Source organism: Cupressus sempervirens, chromosome 1 (genome assembly GCF_028749045.1).
Source record: "Cupressus sempervirens isolate cs-2001-9-10 chromosome 1, ASM2874904v1, whole genome shotgun sequence".
NCBI classification, from domain to species: Eukaryota; Viridiplantae; Streptophyta; class Pinopsida; order Cupressales; family Cupressaceae; genus Cupressus; species Cupressus sempervirens.
Genome location: NC_143118.1, coordinates 96,829,281 through 96,853,046, shown reverse-complemented (window position 1 = coordinate 96,853,046; position 23,766 = coordinate 96,829,281).

Below are 23,766 nucleotides of genomic sequence, written 5' to 3'. Positions count from 1 at the left end.
TAGATATCTTCATGTCAATATTGAATTATTCATCTGCCATCTATGCTTATGACTGATACAAAATTTTATTCCCCTTTCTTTACTACTTTAGGCAACTCCTAAAGTATGACTTTCTACATCAACTTGTAAGATTTTTTGATCAAAAAATTTCATCTAGAGCTTCATATTACCTTAAGTAGAATTTTCTAGAGGAATCATCCCTAATTTACCTCTTAGATACTCATGTACATCCTTAGGTAATGTCTTAGTGAAAATATTAGCTATTTGTTCCATAGTGTTCACATAGTCCAATATCACTTCTTTGGCTTGAACTAACTCTCTCAAGTAATGATATTTGATAGCAATATGTTCAGTCTTTGTGTGCATCACATGATTCTTCGATATGTTTATAGCACTTGTATTGTTATAATATATAATGATAGGATCAGTGATCTCTTCCTTCATCCCTTTCAACAATTGCTTGACCCACCCAGTATTTGAACAATTCACTATTTTGGCCACATATTCAACTTAGATAGTTGATTAAGAGATAGAGTTTTTCTTTTTTCTTCTCTATGAAACTAGTTTATTGCCTAGAAAAAAGCTCCACCACTTGTACTCTTTATATCATTAACATTGCCTATCCAATCTAAATCTGTATACACTTTTAGTTCAAACTTGTCATTTTTCTTGTAATATAAGATATAGTCAAGTGTTCCTTTCAAATATCTTAGTATCATTTTCATTTCCATTGTGTGATTCTCCTTAGGATTGGTAGAAAATCTTGCAATAATCCCAATTATCAATGTAATATAAGATCTATTGTGAACACCATATTGTAACTTTCCAATCATTGATCTATACAGTGTCTAGTTCACATCAGTAGAATCGTCATTTTTAGATAGCTTATGTCCTATACCCATAGGTTTACTAACTAATCTTGAATCTTCCATTCCAAAAAAATTCAACATCTTCTTAATATACTTATAAACCAATAAAGAATTTGATCTCACCAAACATTGAAATTTAAATTCTTTCTTCATCTCATCTACAAATGATTTTCATAATGAATCCTTTCCTCCAAATATGATATTGTCAAAAAATATTTTAGATAACAATATCTCATTGTTACCTCTAGTCTTCAAGTATAGATTGTTGTTATCATTTGTTTTAGAAAATCCAATTTTCACCAAATAATTATGAAATCTCTCGTGTGATTCTCTAAGGGCTTGTTTCAAACCTTACAAATCCTTTTGTAGCTTACATACCATGTTCTTTTTACTAGGGTAAACAAATCATTCTAGTTATTCAATGTAGACTTCTTCTAGTATTCCATTCAGATATGCAGATTAGACATCCATTTAGTACACTTTAAATCCTTTATAAGAAAAGTTTGCAAGTAGTGTTCTAACTCCTAATATTGGAACTATGGAAAATGTTTCCCCATATCCACTTCCTTATTATTTTGAATATATGATGCAAAAAATTATGATGGGAAACCAAACTTATATGGATTTATAAGGGAAAAACAAGAATTTCCCAATAAACTTAATGACACCCAAATGGCTTCAACAAGTTTTAAAAAAAACAATGACTTAACCAATGTCCCAACTAACTTATATCACTTGTAAATTCCTTAAGTGAATTGTTACAAAAGATATTAGACTAAAAAAAAAAGGGTTTTCTTCCAAACTCCAAGTTACTCCTATTAGGCGTAGTTTTTCTCAAATTAAGACAACTTGAAACTGTTTATTGCCATTTTCTCCAAACTTTTCCAAATAAACTTGAAACAAAATAACAAATTATAATACACAATTATAAGTTATATAGCATATTTAAAACTCATATATAGTTTCTTTTGGACCAAATGCATAAAAATTTGTTGATTTTGCTAAATTTAGGCCAAATTAGGTTGCTTTTACAAAGGAACCTATAGAAAAACTTGTACAAAAGTCTCCCACCTTCACTATAGTTATAATTTGGTCCAAATAAAAGTATTTAATGACCCATTTAAACCCATCAGTTCATTTCATAGGAAAGGTATACAACCCTCACCAAAATAAGCCTAAATCTAGGGCCTCTTGGTAATCCAACCTCCCAACACTTTTGAGACCAAATAAATGGTCCAACACCTCTAAAGGAATGTTCAAACCTTCCAAAGTTTTGATTTTTTAGAGCCTTCCCAAGGCTTCAAATAATGAGCTCCTAACCCCCCAAATCAAGGGCAACTCACCCAACCAAGAACTCTTTCTATTCCCTTGTAGTTCCTTCAAAGGACTTTATCCTTCCAAGCACCCTTACTCCCACTGCACAAGATCTTTGCTAAATCAAATAACAAAATTCTCAAATAGAATTATAATACCTTGTTTCATCATTCCCCTCAATGGGTTTCATAAATTCTTTTCTCCTTAACCCTTGTTTGGTTGAACTATGCAAACTAGTTAGTAGACTAAATTTAAAAAAAGGGTTTTTTTTTTTCTCATTTATCAAAATAAACCTGAAAAACATAAAAATTAAATTAAATTTTTGAGTACCCATTTGAAATTTTTAAATAATATTTCATTTTGGAATCTGGGTTTTATCGATTTTACATCTAACTCTAAAAAACCCTCCCAAAATCTTATTTTCCTTGCTATTTCTAAGTTTACTGATTGGATTCATGTGTAATACTTGCATGGGGATATAAAATTGTTAAATCCCCTCCATTACTCTTCCTCCTATCTTTCCACATGTTCACACCCTATACAAGAAACCACAAGGATGTGAATCTTTGTTTGAACTGTTATTTTCATGCTTTGTTTTAATGGCTTACCAACTGTGATCAGCCATGATTTCAATACAAAAGCCTCCAAGATTGGTTTTGGTGCTTCAAACAGTTAACAAAGTTAATAATATATTAATTATTTCTTTTTCCAATAGACCATGGAAGGTTGTGATTGTGGATAAGCAAGACTAATCCATGAATGGATTCAAAAACCTTACTAAGAAAAAAAAAAGCCAAAACTATGGAAAGTATCTACATACAATATTTGATATTTCTCTATAGTGAAAATAAGGAAGGAAATAAAATCTAAAATGATTAAATTGAAGAACCTAATCCACTTATACAATCTATAATGAGAAATACTCAATTGCATAACACACTCAACAAACAAGGCAAAACTTGCAAAAACATGGTCAAACTTGATTGAAACTTCTTGAAACTTTTTGGAACCTTTTTACATCAGTATTTTTATGTTTTATAAATTGTAAAAGATAATTTATCTACTACCTCAATTCCCCCCTTTCTCGAGTTAATAAATTTTGTCTAAAATTTATAAAGTTGCTTAGTTGCAACTTACCATTTTTACTATATTTTGAGCGATTTTCACATTTTTGCCCAAACCATTGCTAATCTCCACAAAATGACTTCAAATTTAAACCATGGATATTTTTTTATAGAAATGGTGAATACCTTAAATGAAGTGTTCCAATAGATCTTAGACTCACAAACAATGGGTTTTCTTCCAAACTCCAAGTTACTCCTATTAGGCCTAGTTTTGCTCAAAATAGGACAAACCATAACTATTTATTGCCATTTTCTCCAAAAATTTCCAAATAACATTGAAAAAAAATACCATATTATAAAAAACCTTTTGGAAGTTCTAAAACATATCTAAAACCCAAATATAGTTTCTTTGGACCAAATGAATGCAAATTTGTTGATTTCACTAATTTGCATGCATTTGGTCCAAAGCAACTACATCTGAGTTACCAAAGTCTTCCACTTTTAGTAGGGTTTCAACTTGAACACAAAACTTCATTTCATATGAAAATTATAAACCCTCACCAAAATAGGCTTAAACCGAGGACTTCTTGGCAATCCAACCTCCCAACACTTCTGAGACCAAATCAATGATCTAATACCTTCTCTAGGAAATTTTCTAACTCTATTTGGCATAAAATAACCACCTCCTTAAGGTATATCTCTTTTTGCTATACCCTACACTCCATTTCCATGTACCTTTATCCTTCAACTTCATAGTGTATACCCTACAAACCACTTCTTTTGCAAGTGAAAGTGTTAGTAACATCAATTATATGTTACATAGGTTCCATGCAATGATAAAAAACAACTACAATTTCATGGGATGGATCCCCATTCTTTGAAACCCCTCAAATCAATAAAATTAATAACCCTGTTTCACACCAGTCAGAAATAAAAAGAAAAATTAGATTGTTCAAACCCTCAAAAATACTTTATCAAATAATAAAACATGTATTAAACTAGTCTATATTTCATCAACAATGATTGAATAACAAAAATTATGCAAGAATCATTCAAAAATCTCAAGGAAATTGTATGAAACTAAGCTTTTTATTGAAATTACTACAACACTTTGTACAAATCCATATATTACCATCTCATGCCTCAAAATGAAGTGCCAAGGATTTTTAAAACTAATTTCCCAACTTCCCAAACTAATTCCCATTGGTTTTGATAGGATTAAACTCATAAACAACTCAAAATCTAAGTTTCCCTCCTAAAACCAACTAACCATTACATTTTCAATTTCCAAATTTAAAACCTTGACAAATGGATATAAATGGACTAAAAACTATTACTAAAGTCCAAAAATTGACCCAATTAGATTATTTATTAATTTGTAATATCTTACTAACCCCTTGTTATCTATAAACTCATTACTCTCATATATTGGTCCTATGGCTCCATGATCACAAGGATATTTTGAACTTATATTTGTTTACTTACAATAAAATGCCATAATAGGATTGAAGACATCATAGTTGACCTTTATTGAGTTACAAATCCATTCATAGCCCTTGTTGTATTAATTTCTTTAATGGATCTTCTAGGTGCTCCTACACCATACTACCCAAGAATGAAAGAATTATTGCCCCAAGAATTTGTAGAAAACAAATTGATACAAGTATGATAAATATATTTCAGTCATTGTTTTGTTGCTAATGTCAAACCTGCTACTTGTTGGTAAGGCAATTGCTTATATGATTTAAGTACTATCATTTGTTTGATTGATGAAGACGATTTGATCAAATGAGGTAACAATAGAACCTAGAGGAAAGGTTGAGTTATGATATGAAAAGGAGTACAAGAATCAGTTAAGATGATGATTGTATAGTGCAGTGATAATATACTTAAGGTTGCAAAGGTTGGTTACACTAAGTAAGATTATAAGAACAAGTAAAATAGAGTCTTTTTGCCAAGCTTGACCAAGTGGACAGTAGGTGTCGAGAAAAGGTAGTACAAGCCGAGCAAAAAATCAGTTGGAGCCAAGAAAAGTCAATTTTAGTGTGAGTCAAGTGAAACAATGTTAAGCTAAGTAAAGTTTAGTTGATTCCAAGCACCAATAAGCTAAGTAAAGTTTAGTTGATTCCAAGCACCAATAAAATTTAGTTCATGTTGAGTGTTTCAATAGTGGATTTTGAACAACATAGTATGTGCCAAGCATCAGAAGAGAGTTAATGCCGAGTGTCAACATTATTAGAAAGATCAAGAATTTGATGAATCTTAGCCAACAAGTTGATGGGGACACAACCCAAGAATAGAATGGAAACAACAGAAAAGGGGGAATTATATTAACTAAGAAAATAAGCTAGTACAAATAGTACAGAGAAAATAAACTTCAGAACATGCCCTAAGGGCTTACAATAGCATAAATCTGGAGAATATTTCTCCTTATAGCACCTCCTCTCAAACTCCACTCCGAACTGCCTTTTACAATGCCAGAAATCTCCTTAAATAGACCCTGGAGGGTTAAGGACTAGGAGTACATTTGAGAAAGTGCTAGTAGGCATCCACCGACAAAATAGAAGGTTCCAAAAGCTGCGTTAGAAGTCGGTGCAAATCTAGAAGAATCCAGAAATGGTAGCCGAACTTTTGGGAGGCATAACTTTTGAACCGTAGCTCTGATTGACGAACCGTTTACATTTTTGGAAAGCTCTCAAAGCGCTCTATAGCCCTATGGACAAGCTTCACTCATCCCCCATTTTTTGACCCTTTTTGAGGTCATTTAATGCCCCAAACCTGACTTTGAAGCATTCTTAGGAGGTCTCCAAAACTCGAAAAACTGTAATAACTTTCAAACCGTGGGGCCTATTGACCTGATTCTTTTTTTGGAATGCTCTAAATCATGATTACATTCATCTGGCCAATTCACACCTTCTAGTTTACTAAAATGATGGCCCAAATACATGCTCCTATTTTTTCAAGATTTTCAAACGCACTGATAGTTGAACTATGAGAGTTGGAACCTTTATTTGAGCCAAATGGGTATCCAAAAATGTAAAGACATGAAACAGAAACTAAGTCTAAGTACTTTCTTTTTTTGGGTGACACAGGATTGCCCTTATACCTCTGGATGCTCCTGCATCACAAGTTTTGATTTCTTGGATTGTGTGAACCATGTGGAAGATAAGATTGATGAGCTAGTGGTACAAAATTCAAGATGAACCATTTTGAGGTGAATTCAAAGAGGATTGAAGTAGAAGTTTCTAGAAGGGAATGATATGAAATGAGGGGTAGATGTTAGAAATACTTTAGAATAATTGAGAAGAGTGGGGGGGGGGGGGGGGTTGAATTAGTTATTTAGGGTCCAAATTTCCAATTCAAACATTTTCATCAAATACAATGAGCCTTCAAAACTGTTCATTTATCCAAGCTTAAACTTTCCTACTTAGCAAGTTACTATAAATCAACATGCAAGCATAACACATGAAGAATCAACACAACAAAAAGATTTACATGGAAACCCAATTTGGAAAAAACCACCAGTAACATGCTACTCAATTTCCACTCTTGTGAAGTGATTTCCTATGAAAGGCCTACCCTATAAAAGGCTACAACACACTGTTAAATGTGACCTGGTTAAAGGACTTAACCACTCTATTAGAGGTGGTCCTAGTTAGAGGTCTTTGGAACATTCACTTGGAATGCCATGCTATTAAAGGATTTACAAATGGTTGTTAAAAAAACCTAAGTCCATAGTATTTTTTCCCTAATTAATACAATTTCTAGAGAGTAACAATAAGGGGTTTTGACTTGATTACGATTCACAACTTATTTTGCAAATTTCAGATCACTTCTTTAGCTCTTCACATTTCCTGGCTTTTAGTCTCTATAGCTCTAACAACTTTCCCTCCTTTCAAGCTTCATCTCCTTGAGTCTCCATGGCTGATATACTAGTGCAATCTTCTCTCTGACCACTTATCAAAGCAGAGTCTTTGTGCTCTTTCCTTCCTTCTCCTAGATGCCTTCTCCTTGACACCCTTCAACCAATTCACAATTTGGTACACCAGCAACTCTTGCTTCTTGGCCTATGACTCCTTAAATAGAAGTTTGGAAATGCTTTTCCCACTCAATTCTTCCCACCTTTAATTTTAGTTCAAATGGATTAGGTAGGATTCATTAAATCTAACCCACATCTTGTTCCTTCTAGAAACATCATAAACAATCCTCTTGAATTCACTCAAAAATAGTTTACATAAATTTTTGTGCTACCAACTCATCATCCTTATCCTTCATCTTGTTCAAAAAAATCAAGGTAACAAATTTGTCAACTCAAATTTGGAAAATCTTTGACATTTCCAATAATGCAGAAGCTTGGCACTATTGAAATTTTGGTGCTTGGCACATACTATGTTACTCAACATCAACTATGTTTTGCTGATGCTCAACACCTACTATGGATTCACTCAGAATCCATTAAGATTTTTTGATGCTTGACACCTCTTACTTTGCTAGACACCTAAACATGCTCGGCTCCTTCTATATCACTCAGCACACACTATATTTTTCATTTGCTTGGCTCTAACTAAAAATTTGCTCAGCTCCAACTAGCTTTCTTGGCACTCCCTAATGAACTTAGTTAAGCTTTGCAGTCAACCTTGCTACACCTTATACTTCCAAAGTTTGTAAATGTGGCCAACCTCTATATCTTCAAGTATGTTATCAGTACATCACTTAACCATTTTCTTAACTAATCCTTGCACTTCATTACAAAATCATAACTCAACCTTTCCCTTAGGTTCTTTTGTTACATTGTGTTGATTAAATCGTCTTCATCAATCAACTAAGTGATAGTACTTAGATCTTATAAGAAATTTCATTACAACAACTAGCAGGTTTGACATCAATGAAAAAATAATGATTGAAAACATTCTTTAACAACAATCTCCCTCTTTGCAATCAATCTTCTTCTTGTAATGACATTTTCAATCAGATTTCCAACAATCTCCCTCTTTGGCATTGATGGAAAACCAAACTGATCAATCATAAGATCAAACTATTTAACCAAGTTATACAAGTGCTAACTAGGTTAGAATAGTAAGTCAAATTCCAAAAAGAAAAATGTGTTACCATCAGTTTTCATATCTCCCTCTCTGATTTGCTATCCATATTATTTTACTTGTGCTTCTCCCTCTTAGCTATTGTTTCCTTTTTCTTTCCTTTTTGTTGTATCTTCCTGATCATCCTTTTTCTACCTCTTTTCAATTGAATGATGTTTATCAACTATGCTAATTCTCCCTCTTTGACAACAATGCCAAAGAACTATTGTTTCAACATCTTAACATGTAAGTGTAGCATTTATAGGTACTTCCAATTTCTCCTTCTGTCACCTTTCTTGTTACTGATTTGGATCTTTAGTACTATGATTACTTTAGACAAAATCTTAAAGTAAGTATCCTCTATATTAATGTGTAATATTTCAACAATCAACTCATTTGATGCAGGGTAGTCTTGATTGTGCTTCAAGTAGCCTTGATTAGGGATATCACCCTTAGCTTACCTCTAAGATACTCAAAAGCATCTATAGGTACTGCTTTAGTAAAGATGTCAGCAATCTATTCCTTTGAGCTGACATATTCCATTCTCATTTGCTTGTCTTACACTAATTCTCTTACATAGTGATACTTAATTGAAATATGCTTTGTTTTGGCATGCATCATAGGATTCTTTGATATGTTGATGGCACTTGTGTTATCACAATAGAGTATCATAGGTTTAGTTACCTCTTTTTTTATACCTTGCAATAGATGTTTGATCCATACAATATTAGTGCAATTTATAGAAACTACAACATATTCAACTTCTACTATGGACTGTGAGGTACAACTTTTCTTTTTGATGGTCCAAGTAATCAATCTTTTACCTAAGAAAATTTCTCCTCCACTGGCACTTTTTTTGCCATCAATATTACCTCCCCAATCTACATCAGTGTAGGCTCTCAACTCAAACTTTTCACTCATCTTGTAATATAAGCCAAAGTCATTAGTTCTTTTTAAGCACCTCAGTATTCTCTTTACTACCATCAGATGATTTTCTCTTGAATTTGTAGAAAATCTTGCCACTATTCCAATAGTTAATGCAATGTTTGGTCTACTATGTAAAACATACTACAACTTTTCAATCATTGATCTATACAATGTCTGATTTACTTTAGCTGACTCATTATTCTTGGATAACTTATGTCCTGTTATCATTGGTGTACTGACCAATTTTGAGTCTTCTAATCCAAATTCTAATCCAAATGTCTTGAGTCTCTTCTTGATGTATTTTGATTGGGTCACAAATATGCCATGCTTTAGTTGATGTAGTTGCAATCCAACAAATAATTTGATTTCTCCAAACATTGACATCTCAAACTCATGTTTCATTTGACCAGTAAAATCTTTGCACGGGACATATTTTCCTCCAAATATTATATCATCAACAAAGATTTTAGATATCAAAATGTCTTTACCTTTTTTTGCCTTGATGTACAGGTTGTTGTTGTCATCTATTCTTTCAAATCCTATCTTCACAAGATATTTGTGTACTCTCTCATACTATGCTCTAGGTGTTTATTTCAAACCATAGAGTGCTTTATGTAGTTTTCAAACCATATCCTTGCTGTTGTCATCAACAAATCCCTCTATTGTTCTATGTAGACTTCCCCTTCTAGTATACCATTTAGAAAAGAAGACTTTACATCCATTTGGTAGACCTTGAAACCTTTGTAAGTAGCTTATGGAAGTAGTGTTCTAACTCCTTCCATTCTTGTAATTGGGGGAAATGTTTCCCAATAGTCCAGTCCTTCTTCTTGTGCATAGTCTTTGAAAACTAGTCTGGCCTTGTTTCTTGTGATCTCACCATTCTCATCAAGCTTGTTCCTAAATACCCATTTGATACCAATCACATTTTTATCAGCTAGTCTAGGAGCTACAGTCTAGGTTTTTTTCTTCTCAATCTGGTCTATCTCTTCTTCCATAGCTTTATACCAATCATCATCTTGCAGTGCATCTTTCACTATTTTGGGCTTAGTATTTCTTAGTAGACATGATTCATTCCTTAGTTTTTTCCTTGTCATTGATCTTGCATCCTTGTCTCCAATGATTTGTTCTATAGGGTGATGTCTTCTCACATACTTGGCTAGTCTTGGTTTTTCCTTCTTTCCATGTATGGTCCTTCAGCTTTAGAGTCACTTTGCAATTCTCCTTCTGGTATTTCATCATCTCTTCTATGTGTATTGATTTTAGAGTCAAAATGTGCATTTTCTTCATTCTACAAATTGGCTTCTGAATGCAACTCGACATTCACTAGCTGTGACTTGGCTGATACTAAAACTTGTTGTTGATTTCCAACTTGATTGATAGCTTCATCTTCAATAGACATTCCTTCATAGAAGTACACAAAAGATCTATAATCTTTTGGTTTCTTGGATTCATCAGCTTGGACTTTTGCATGCTTATCAAAATTTACATTTGCACCCTCCACAATCTTGTTAGTGTTAGTATTTTAACACTTATATGCTTTACTTCTAATGAACTACCCAAGGAATATGCCTTCATCACTCTTTGCATCAAACTTTCCATTTCTAGTATCTTTAAGAATATAGAATTTACAACCAAATACTTTGAAATTTTTTACATTAGGTGAGTTGCAATACCATAATTCAAAAGGTGTTGCATTTGTACCTTTCTTGACTTGAACTCGATTTATGGTGTAAACAACAGTACTTACAGCTTCTCTCTAGTACTTTAGAGAAAAAAAATTCTCCATCATCAATGTTATGGCACAATCTATTACTGATCTATTCCTTCTTTCAGCAATGTCATTTTGTGGTGGAGTTCTTGGTGCTGATGTTTGCCTTTTAATTCCTTTATCATTGCAAAATGTCTCAAACTCTTTTGATGTAAACTCTCCTCCTCTATCTAATCTCAGACACTTCAGACTCTTCCCTATTTCCTTCTCAACTCTGGCCAAATACCACTTAAACATTTGAAATGCATCAGATTTTTTCTTTAAGAACATGATAGTCATCATCCTAGAGTAGTTATCTACAAACAACATTATGTATCCATCTCCTTGGTAGCATTATACTTCTATTGGACTACATAAGTTTGTATGGACTAGTTCTAGCACTTCTTTGGAAGTGTACATTTTGCTTTTGAAACTAGATTTAGTCATCTTTCCTAGTTGACATTGTTTGTACATTGTGTTTTTAGGCTTCTTTAGTTTAGGAAAACCTCTGCCTTTCCTCTTTTTACTGATGCTTATCAGATTGTCAAAGTTAACATGACACAGCCTTTTATGTCATAGCCACACATCATCAAGTGTAACAACAAGACCAGTTGCATCTTTCATATCTAGGTAAAATAGATTACTCATAGTTTGTTCTTCTTTTCCTATCAGATTTCCATCAATACCACAGATTTTGGCAGTTTTGTTTGCAAATTCTACTTTGCAACCTACATTGCCTAACTATGATACACTTAGCAAAATGTAGCTCAATCCTTCAACATAGTATGCATTATCACATCAGATTTTCTTTGTAAGCTTAATTGAACCTTTTTGTTTGATTTGACATGGAGCCTCATTTCCAAATCTAACATTATTTCCATCATATTGGGTGAAGGTAATAAACTTACTTTTGTATCCTATCATGTGATGTGAGCATCCACTATCTATGATCCATGTGTCATTCTTGTTCACACAGGTTACCAGTGTTGTTGCCTCATCTTTAACTGATTCATTCTTCATGGCTACATAGATGACTACATCATCATTCTTCTTAGAATCCTCTTTAAAAATGTAGCATCTTTTGCCTTTGTCCTTGTAATCTTTGCTATCATCTTCTCTTTTTTTCTTGTACTTGTTTTCTTCTTTGTAGTTCTTCTTCTATGTACAGCTTGAAGCAATATGACCTACTTCATTGCAATTTAAAAAAATGATAGGGAGTGTTGGTGTGATTTTTCATAGTATAGAACAACTTCTGTTATTTGGGTGGAAAATTAGTTAAGTCTTTGATTCTTGCATATTAGGGTTTTATCTTATGAAATCCTAAAAATTGTTAGGTTATCCTAATTATGCCCTATTCTGTGGGTGGTATTTTCCTTTTAAATTCTCAGGGTTTGGCTCTCAAAATATCCATAAAAAGGCCCTAAGTGTGTGAAAAACCCTTATACCTTTGTTTTGTGCTACCCTAGTTTTCAAAATTTTAAGAAGTATTATTTCAAATATTTTGGCGAGGCATTTTATCCTAATGTTTTGTTTGCATCATAATACCTTTTAATCCTTGTGATAAACCTTTCATGTGCTTTTAATTGTGATATTCTTTTTAAAAAAAGATGCCAAGTTGAAATGTTTTTCAACACCATTAATTTTCTCGAGATCAAGGGTTCCCACATTCCCACATTATGAAGTTGTGAGAGTTTTAAATAATGCAGGGAAATGGATTTTTGACACGTAGCCCTTGATGATTTTGAGATTCAGTGCACCGCATAAGGTCTTGTATGTCAGAATGGGTCAGGACATTTTTTGTAGATTTGTCAGTAGCCCATGCACATTTTATTTTTCTGCACTATCATTGGTTGTTCAGACTAATGAAAACTTTACTTTATGATCAATATTCATCAATCGTGGATCTTGTTTAGATCTATAGTTACCGTATTCCTGCATTATCAAGTTACAAGGTCTTTAAATAATGTGGGGAAATGGGCACACGATGCATGGCAATGGTGACATCATAGGCCTGCCTTTTGCAAAAAGGTAATAATGGTGTGTCCTCCATGGTAGTTGTCAAATGACATGGAATGAAGAGGAAGCATTTCATTGGTCCATTCAAATTGAATGAGTGCACAGTCATCACAAGATTCTGATCACCATTGATTAAAGCAAGATCAATAGATTTCGCATTCTCACATTATCAAGCTGCTCAATTTTTAGATAATGCAGGCAAGCGGGCATGGTGGGACCTATACCAAGCTTTAGGAAGTGCGCTGAGTCATGCCACACTGGAAGAGATTGAAAGTAATGAAGTATGCTCATGGGTGGAAAGTGACAGGTGTGCCAAGTTGGAAGCAGTGATGTCGTGGGCCCGAAAACTTCAATTACTGTAATTAAAATTGTCAAAGCACATTGATTAAAGGGTAACATTTTCATTGGCCAAGTTAGTTTAGTGGGTTGTCAAACAAAGAGATCTTGTCTTACCATCGATCAGAGTAAGATCAACAGTGCTCGCATTCCCGCATTGTCAAAATGTGAGGTTTTTAAATAATGCAGGCAAGCAGTCTTCTGATGCGTGTTTGAGGATCCCAAAGCTTTAAAAGGCTTTTTTCTTTTGAAACAAAGTCATCTGATTCATGAGAAATCGATGGGTAAAATTCAAACTTCAGAATGTAGCATGAAAGTAATGGTTACAGGAAAGTAATGGTTACAGGAATTAATATGATACCAAGTTTCCTTCGTCTGACTTAAATACTCTGATATAGCATGTGAATTTTCCATTGTTGAAGCATAGTTACAGATTTTCTTAGTGCGAAAGGATTTCCAGAGCTAGAGCATGGAATTCTTCAAGGTTTTTAGTGAAATTCGCAGAGAAAACTACAAAGAAAGGAGGGCAAATTTGGTGGGTAAGTGATCTGTAACTAGTAGAAATAAAAAAAAAAATTGTTGTAAAAGTTTTTGAATTCTTAAAGATGCCTCCACAAAAGGATTTTTCTGGGAAAACTGAATATTCAAAAAGGGGTGTGCATGATGATTTTCTAGAACAATTTCCTTTTTCAGTTCATGAGATAACTAAGGGGAGGAAGTTGATTCCTAAAAACCCTAGAGTAGCTATAGTAGAGGGTTTCTATGACAAGGCCAATTGGGTATGAGATGCTCAGGTATTCATGGGAGGTTTGGAATTATTCAGAAAGTGGTTTTTAGAGTGAAAATTGGATACTCCTCTGAGCAATGTCTGGGAGTTTGATATTGAAAAGTTGACAATCCCTATAGTTTTCTTCGACAATGATTTATTAATGGTTTTTTCCAAGAGTATGACCCAATTACAGGGTGGATAAAGAATCATGCTGGAGTAAACCTCTTTAGGGTTTGCCTTGAACTAATTAGAGAAGTTTTCAATCTTAACCCCAACCATGCTATGCATGAAACTATTGACATGGATAACCTACAAGCAAGGTATGATGCACAAAAAACCTACTTGAAAAGAGGGCCACTACAGGAGCATGCTACCAAGGTTGGTAATTTGTCTGTGATTACTAACAGCACCCTAGAGCTACTATTGAAAAGACATTTTAACATTAGGGCTAAGGCATTATATGTTTCTCTTTGTAAGATTTTTGGAATGGATGAGGTAAAGTAAATTTTAGGCTCAATTGTCCTCATCATGGCACAAACTCTTCAATTTGGAATGAGCTCTATTCTAGATTTTGCAACATTTCTCACAAGAGAAATTCACAATGGTTTGGTTGGAATAGCAAAGGGAAAAGTAGATAAACCATTATGTTGGTATTCATTGCTTATGCATGTATGCTTGTACAAGGGATTTATTTTTTTCTCCATAGGTATGGAGTTGGAAACAACTAGGGAAGGGGAGAAGAATCCAGTACAGCTATGGAGTGTAGATATGACCTCAAAAGCCATAGGTGCTAGTTATGTGATGTTTGATAGGTATTTTACATCAAAACTTAGATTGCTTTTAAAAGGAGATAGCCCTAGAATTCCACAAGCATTGTTAGAATCGGTCAGACCCAAGGACCATGCTAAAGGGTTACTTGTCAGTCATAACTAGGGGGATATAATTCTCTACAATGTTTCAACAGTGATAAGAGTGTATGGTTTTTTGGGAGAACCTCATGTGCTACCATTTCATGTGCATTTGAAGATAGGAATAGCTGAGATGTTATGGCAAATAGGCACCATAGATGAGAGGGAGTTGACTAGGAAGGGCACATTTTTTCCAATTGTTACTGTGGCCCATGATTTTGTTTTTGTAAGGAAAGGTTGGAAATATCTGAACTTGTTTTTAGACAGATATAACATGGTAGAATCTCATGCCAGATTTATTGATCCTAAAGGTTTCTATGATGTCTTCAAGGAGAGAATAAAAGCTTCTCGCATGGTCCAACAAGTCTACTATCTTGAAGATGTAATTAGAAACATTTTCACCTTACAAGAACAAGAATTGAGAAAGGAAAAATGGATGGTATTTAGGAAAACCCTTGAATTCATTAATGCTTTTGATCCCCACTATGAACCATTTAAAGAAAATAAATAATGGGGAGCCAAGATGTAGGCCTTGATGAATAATTTTTCTAAATAACATATGCTATGAATGAAAAAAGGGCTATATATGTTAGGGCATACCCATACAAGGCTGCAGAAGTGTAGAAAAGAATTAATAGTAAAAACATAGTAACTCCTAGCCAATATACCTTGCAGAAAAGGTCAGATTATGTAATGATTTAGAGTGTGCAACAGGGTCCTCTTCATCAAGGAAAAAGACTAGGAAGTCCAAATACAACTAGTGCTCTAAAAAGGAAGAAGTTAGAATAGGGATCCTCTTCTTCTCAGCCAGAACAATACTCCCCGAGCCAATCCCCAATTAGGATAGATGATGAAGCATCTTTAGGGGAACAATTAAGACAAATTGGTGGAGAGCGGGATATAATTGTTACTTCCACATATCTGGAGATTAGGGAACCACAAGAACCCCCTACACCTTCCTTGGAGCTTATTGTTGTTGATTATCAAGGTAAGGAAATTGATCCTATAGTTGCCCAAGCCTCCGAGAGGTTTGTAAATGATGAAAATTTTGTGAGATCTAGAGCATTTGCACAATTTTTGTGGAGGTTGAATATAGGCAATTTTGAAAAGTCTTGTGAAAAAATAAAAGTAGAGCAACCAGATAAACCAGACTCTATTATTAAAGAAGAGGTAAAATCTAAATTTTTGAGTGATTTTGCCCAATTTACACCTGAGGTCGGGAGGCAATTAGTTAAACAATTAAGAGTCCTTATCTTACCTGAATGGGATATAGTGAATGCTATGTTTTTTTATTTAGTTAGAAAATAAGAGGAAGTCTAGTTACAAACTAAAGAAGAGATACTACAGGCTCATAGAGGATTCAAATTTAGTGATGATCACCAAGCCCTTGTAATTTGGTCAATTGAAAAAAGGGATAAAACTAGAATGCAGAAAATCTCTACTGTAGAACATACTGGTGCTTTAACAATATATAGGGCTGGTGAGGTTGGTAGTAAATAGATAATGGGAATGGCTTCATAAATGCTAAAATTTGGCAGTGTGGTATCTGGCCAGGAAGAAGATAAATTTTCCCAGCTAAATGCTAGATTTGAAGAAGTGTTGAAGGCATATGAAGAGAGGGGCACTTGCATACAAAATTTGGAAAATCAGGTGTCTAAAATGGAGAAAATACTTGGGAAGAGAAAGGTGGGAGAATCCAGTGCACCTATAATTGCATACCTTCCATAGTCATTTGTTAAAGCAACCCCTATCATTGAAATACCAGACACCCCTGAAAGGCCTCAATTCTATACTGCAGAGGACTTTGAAGAAGAAAAAAACAAACTACATGAGTTGTAGGTAGAATTAAAAAATCAATATGAAGGAAAATTAAAGCAAGGTGTGATGTATTTAATGGATAAAATACAATGGTCAACCTTCTTTGATTAGTTGACAAGAATTGCAACCCTCATGGATGAGTTGAACAGAGATGAGGATAAATTGACTCCTCTTGCACATAAGTGGAGGGAGAGAAATAATGATATCATAGTCATGTGTATATCTGCCATCCAAATGCCTTGTCATCAAGTAGATAAAATTTTTGATTTGTTAAATAAACTAGAAGATTTTGATGATAAAAGGGATTCTTTGCAGAAAAGATTAACACATTGTTTTTCCAAGTATATTGCTGAAAATTTTATTTTATTTCCTTGTGCTTTAGAACCTGTTGATACAATAAAGGAAAAGGAAAAGTGGAAAAAAGAGTTGGATGAAATATTTTATGAAAGGATCAAGAACATCATGAGTGAAACTGGCCACTAGTTTTGGGCAAGGACAAACAAAGAGTTGGTAAAGATACAATTTTTTTATAATGCCAAGAGAAAAGAGCTTGATGATTTAGAGGAATTTGGAAATTCTTTAGTGATTATACAAAGAGAGGCTCTAAATTTTGATTGGCCAGATGATGCTACTTATAATGAATGGACAAATTAGTTCATAGAACAAATGTCAGAAGATGATGAGGAGGAAGATGCAAAACTAAAAGTTACCCTCATGGTTAGTAATGAAGACATGGAAAATCCCCAGATTAAAGTAAGTCTATAGGTATTTGAAGAGGATACATCACTTTCAAACCTCATGGCCATTTACTGCGAGGATGAAGAATAACTAAAGAATCAGATCATAATTTCTTGTTTCAACAATTGAGAAGTGTAACAGAAAGGGACCCACCAAGGAATGTTTGATGTAATAGCATTTTTGTTATTTGCTTTTGTCTTTTATGACAGGTGTATGTAAGTATCTTTTAGAAGACACCTGTCACTTTCTTTTAGCCTAAAGCTTGTTGCATCTCACACTATTTAAGTGAGATTCCAAGGCTAGAGAATGGTCTAAATTCTATTTTTCTAAGTGATATGCTTAGTCTGTCTTTGGTCCAAATTTTTGAAAGCAAGTTTATGATGTATTTTCTCTATCAATTCTCTGAGAATACATGAATATAGAATGAGTTCTGTTTCTTTCTGAAGGTCATTCTGAGTCTATTGTAAATGGTATACAATTTTCAAAGAAAATAAATACAAATTGTGAACTATCCCCATATCATTTCTTTCTGAATCTTGTCTCCTTTTAATTACTTGGTTATCTTGATATTGTATAAATAAAGGATTGTGATTTTAAATGCAATCTAGTTAGGTTGTATATCTGTTTATCACTGTTGTTAATTCAATGGATTAAATAAAAGCTTTGGTGAATGTGATAAGGTTTCTTTAGTAGTGGAAAGGGTTTTGAATGATAAATTTTAATAAGAATTGCTGATAGAATTTGTTGTAAGGCAACAAATTAGATCTAAGAATTTGCTATAGACTCTGAACCCCAATGGATTAGGCACTGATCAAATTGATTCAGCTGAAGGAGAAGTATATCACAAATGGTTGTCAAAATGCAGCATCAAATCAAATTTTACTTTTATTTCTTGTAGATCTTCAAAGCTGGCCAGTACTTGTCTGCATGGAATGTTTTAGCTTCAGTTAGCCACTATTGTTAAAGAACATCTACAGATCTATAGAAGAATTTTTGGCCATATCTATTAAATGGGATGTGTTTATCAAGTTATCAAGAATTGTGTATGTGTTTGAGGATTTGAGATGAGAATCAAAATGAAACTAAAAATAATCCTCATACAATTTTCCCAGTCTTGAATCATCCTTGGGTATACCCACCCTAGTTTTGCAGAGCTAGAAGAGTAGAAAACCACCCCTGGTTTTGTTGAAGTTGGGTCCAAATGCTTTGCACATGCAATTGTTAACAAGAATTGGCTAGCCTTTAGATTGTATGAGTACTATCATCTTGGTATTAAGCATTTTGTTGCTTAGTAGTTTTAGTCCTTTTAAAACACCAACAGGGAGCTTACCTTTGAATTTTCATTTGCCTCTATGAAATCTTCTGGCCAATAGTGTTTCAAATTGTTCCACATCTTCCTCATCTATGCTGCTATCACTGGATGCATGTTTTCCTTTTCTAATTTTTTTCTTTGATTTCACCTCCTTATTATCTTTTAGTGATAGCTTGGCCTTGAAAGTAGATTCAAGGTTCTCAGGTCTGTAGTTATCAAAGTTGGACAACTCAAAAATAGTGAGTCTTCCCACTATACCTTCAATTGTTAGTGTGTTTCCTGGTACACACCTTAATTCTTGGATGGTTGAAACTCTAATAGCATAGATATGGAGAAAGGTTCTTAATTATTTACTATTGACAGTATCATCTTCTAATTGACCACCCAAACTCCTTATTGTAGTTACCACTTCCTTCCTTTTAGTAGCGTATTGTGCAACATTCTTACCTTCCTCCATTTTCATGTCATCAAACTTTCCTCTGAGGCTTTCTCTCTTTTCTCTTTGAACATTTAGATCTCCTCCATAAATATTTGATTTCCACATCTTGAATGAAGTATCACAACCTTTGATTTCATCAAATTCAGGATAGCTAAGTGGAGAAGCAATCTCTAGCATTGCTTGATTATAGTCCTTCCTTTTGTTCAAATCATCTGCAGTTAGGGGTCTAGCTATATCTACATGTTCCACTCTAATTGAGGTTTTTGCATAAGCACCTATTGACCCAAGGTGCAATCTCATTAGACCTTTCCACATAGTAAAGTTATCTCTATTGAGCTTGGGATCTTCTTTCTTGGACATGTTGATCTTTCTCATTCTAGTACCTTGAAACTAAATCAACAAATGGCTCTGATACCAATTGATATAAATGCTTTAGAATAACTAAGAGGTGGTAGGGGGGGTGAATCTGTTATTCAGGGTTCAAATGTCCGATTCAAACTTTTTCATCAAATAAAATATGTTGCCATTATATTGTATTTGTCATTAGTGACAACACATATTTGATTCTAAATGCTTACCAAGCTCATCACTCAGTCTTCAGTTTATATTGAGCATTTAGTGGTTACCTTGTAAGTTTAGCAATCAAGCAGTTTACACTGAGTATTTCTGAAACTACCAAGTGAATGTGTAGTTCAGTTAGTGGTCACTGAGCTTCACAGTGTCTACCAAGTTATCAGTTTGTGTAATATGAAGTCAGTTTCTACCGAATGATGGATGTGTAGTGTTTACTGAGTGATAGCAAGGTAAACAAAGGATTTAACATCTATTGAGTAACACTATATCTATCAAGTCTCCAATGGTTACCAAGTTCCAAGCTATGTTGTGTGATTAGTATGGATCGAGCTTCTACTTCTATTGATTGCATGATGATGCTGAGTAATGTAGTGGACACTGAGTATTAGAAGGTCACTAAGTCAGCTTGAAGAGCTGGAGTTTTCTACTATTTGGTTGACTTAGTAATATTTAGTTTACTTGTGTTTTATCCAACCTTGTAATTGTAATTATTGGAATGGTATATATGTAATTTATTGTATCATTTGCAATAGAAATCATGAGTATGTTAAGGAATGGATATGTAATGTTTGAGAAGAGTGAATGCGAATCAGTAGTAGAGTAGAGTATTCAACAAGGTCATTAAGGAGTGACAAAGATATATCAGTCACAAGAGGTGATTTGTACTTCAAGATCTATTCCATAATCAAGTTGTAAGATAGATCTACTATTTCATCCTAACAAGTGAATCAATTTTCTAAATCCTTTAATAGGGTAGACTTAACAATCTTTGTATAAATCTCTTCATAGAGTGCATACTTCATTTAATGTTTGTAAAACCTCCAACAAGGTGGACCTGGAAGTCCAAATTTCTCTTAATAGGGTAGATCATCAGAAGTGGTCAATGTAAGCCCTAATAGGCCAACTTTATACTATAGTTTTGAAGTTTAGTGGGTATCATCCCCACCCCAGTTTTACTTTCTATTTGGAAGGTTTTTGGGTCTCCAAAATATTGTGTTCATATGTTATGAACGTTTATCTTTTCTCATGCATGCAATAGATTAGATGAATGAATGGTGAATAATTTATATGGTTAAATGATGAATTGATTCAAAGCTTTTGAGGTTACTAATTCACCTCTCCCCTCTTAGTAACCTAGCTAGTCTTGATTATTTCCAACAATTGGTATTAGAGCTTTTTGGTTCTTAGGATAAAGTTTGATAGCTTGAGCAGGGATCAAGGACAATGGAGATATTTAGACTTGAAAAAGCTATTGAGAATGAGAAGCTAGATCTAGAAATGGCCATAGCTCAACTCAAGGAAGCAAAAGAGCATCTTTCCCAATCCCTAAATAGAAGGAGGGAACTTGCAAGACAAATCAATGATCATTAGTATGTTGAAGAAAATATTGAAGACTTTTTCCCATCAAGTAGTTCAAATGAAGCTAATGAGGCAATCAAAGAACTCCTATCAAAGAATGGCTCTCTGCAAGAAGATGTAAGAAAATTGAAAGGAGAACAAGAAGTTCAGTCAATAAGAATGTGTGAAATCTTGGAACAAAGAAATAAGGCAAGTGAAGACTTGGAGGCAAGGAACAATGTACATCAAAACCAATCCCTTTAGCAAGAAAGTCTTATCAATTAGCTCTCCAATGCAAATGAGGAAATCATGAATCTGAGATCTGAAAATGAAAGCTTAAGGAATGATCTAATCACTGAAAGAAAGATCAATGAAAGATTGAAAGTTGATCTAATCTCTGAAAAGAAACTCAATGAAAGGATGATGAAATCCCAAATAGACATGGATCAATTGAATCAAAAAAGTGAGTAGAATCTTCATAGGCAAAAAGGTAAAGCAAGACTTGCTTACAAAGATGAAGGTGAATCTTCCAAACAAGGTGCCCTAAGGAATCAAATACTACTTGAAACCACTGTGGTAAGTTAGGCCATACATCAAACAAACGTTGGAACAATGGAAAACCAAAATTCAATGGAAAATGTTACAATTGTAGTAAACATGGTCATAAAGCTAATGAATGTAAGGAGAAACCAAAATTTGGAGGTAAATATCACAAATGCAAGAAAAAAGGTTACAAGGCATTTGAATGCAGATCCAAACCATTCAATCTAGCTAAACAAATTGTCAAAGCAATATTTGGTTGGGATTACAATACTTGGTGTAGATGTCACTATTATGGAGAATACAGACACATTGGCATAGATTGCACAAGGCATCACTTGAGAAAGAGAGATTCAACAATAAGATGTTATTCATGCACTGAAATTGGTCACATAGCTAAAAATTGCATGAATATCAGAAGAGTTGAAGATGAAAAGAAAGCTAAAGATAATAACATCAAGAAGAAGATAAGATAGCAGCGGATTCCTAAATTTACCAAGCAGAATAGTTCAAATGATGGCATTGTCACTCAAGAAGTGGGTGATTCCACCTTTTTCAATTAGATTCTTCAAAGGAGGGACTGGAGCTGTATCTTCAAGCTAAATCTTGAGCAGTTCCAAGTGGAAGAAAGTAGAAGATCCAAATATGTATTTTAGATACAAAAGTATCACATGAGATCAGTTCATATCCAGTAAGGTTAGTTACAGACTCAATCGAGCTAGGTCAAGAGAATTAAAGTTTTGATTGATCATCAAGTCACAAGTTTCTATCGAGCTAGTGAGTGGATGATAGTCTATCATGCACTACATCAGTACCTAGCATTAATGGAAAATTTTCATCAAAAAGGGAAGAATTTGTCCCCATTTTTCACCCCATCTTCAGTATTCACAGAACTAAGAGATTTTTAAGTGTACTCAAGTAATTCCAAGTGATTTGAAGTGAATTTCTAGTGAAGAATTTGTTCAAAAATTTCCATCATTTAATGAGAAGTGATGGCATCTAGAAGTACCAGCAACAGTAAGGCAAAAAGGTGTTCAAAAATTTTGGTTAAGGGTGTGGAGTGGAAAGCGCCAAATTTCAAGCTAGTTCTAGCAGTTGTGGAGGCACTTGAGCCTAATGGTGTGCAATCTCAAATTCCACCAAAGGTACTCCTAATTAACAACATCTGCACTCATTTTAAGTGTTCTATTTAGGAGATAGGAACCCTAGAAATGGATAGTTCTTTATAGGAAATGTGTGTTGATGGTTCACTTAAACCCGAGCACAAGCACTTAGAAAAAAAGGGTTGAGACATATCTCACACTTGCCAAGGAGTTTTTAGATAAAATAGATTAGGTATATTCTTAGTTGCATGCACAATGGTCAATTATGGTTAGAGTAGCCCATGTTGATAACCAAAAAGATGATTCACAATATTAGTGGTCTTCCCATGCTAAAAAAAGGAAAATCTACCAAAACCCTAGGTCAGGATGAACTCCAGAAGAAAACTCTAGCCTAGTGGGATGCTAGAGGTTTGAAAATTAACACCATTTCTAATTTGGAGTTAAGGTTTGGTATTCATGTAATTTCCCACAAGATTTATAGCTCTATTCATTTAAACAGTGTGCCATGTGAGGCAGTGGACTTAGCATTCAAGGTCGTAAAAAAAAATATGGAATTTGACCTATCAAAGTTACTACTGAAGCAATTAAGAAAAAATATGGACAACATCTGACATCAAAGAACAACCTTTGTGAATTTGATTCTTTATTGATGTGTCTTTTCTTCTATGTGGAAAAATTCTTTCCATATAAAGGATTTATTGTATGGAGAAAGGATGTTCCCATTTTATACCAAATAAATGAGTTTATTGCATAAATGGGTGCAAAATTTGATAGCATAATGGACAATTATTTTGAAGATTTTAAGGAAAGGATCAACAACAGGTTGAGGATTCCTCCTAAACTTGTTGAGGATTATAAAGATGATGTGTTTTTCATG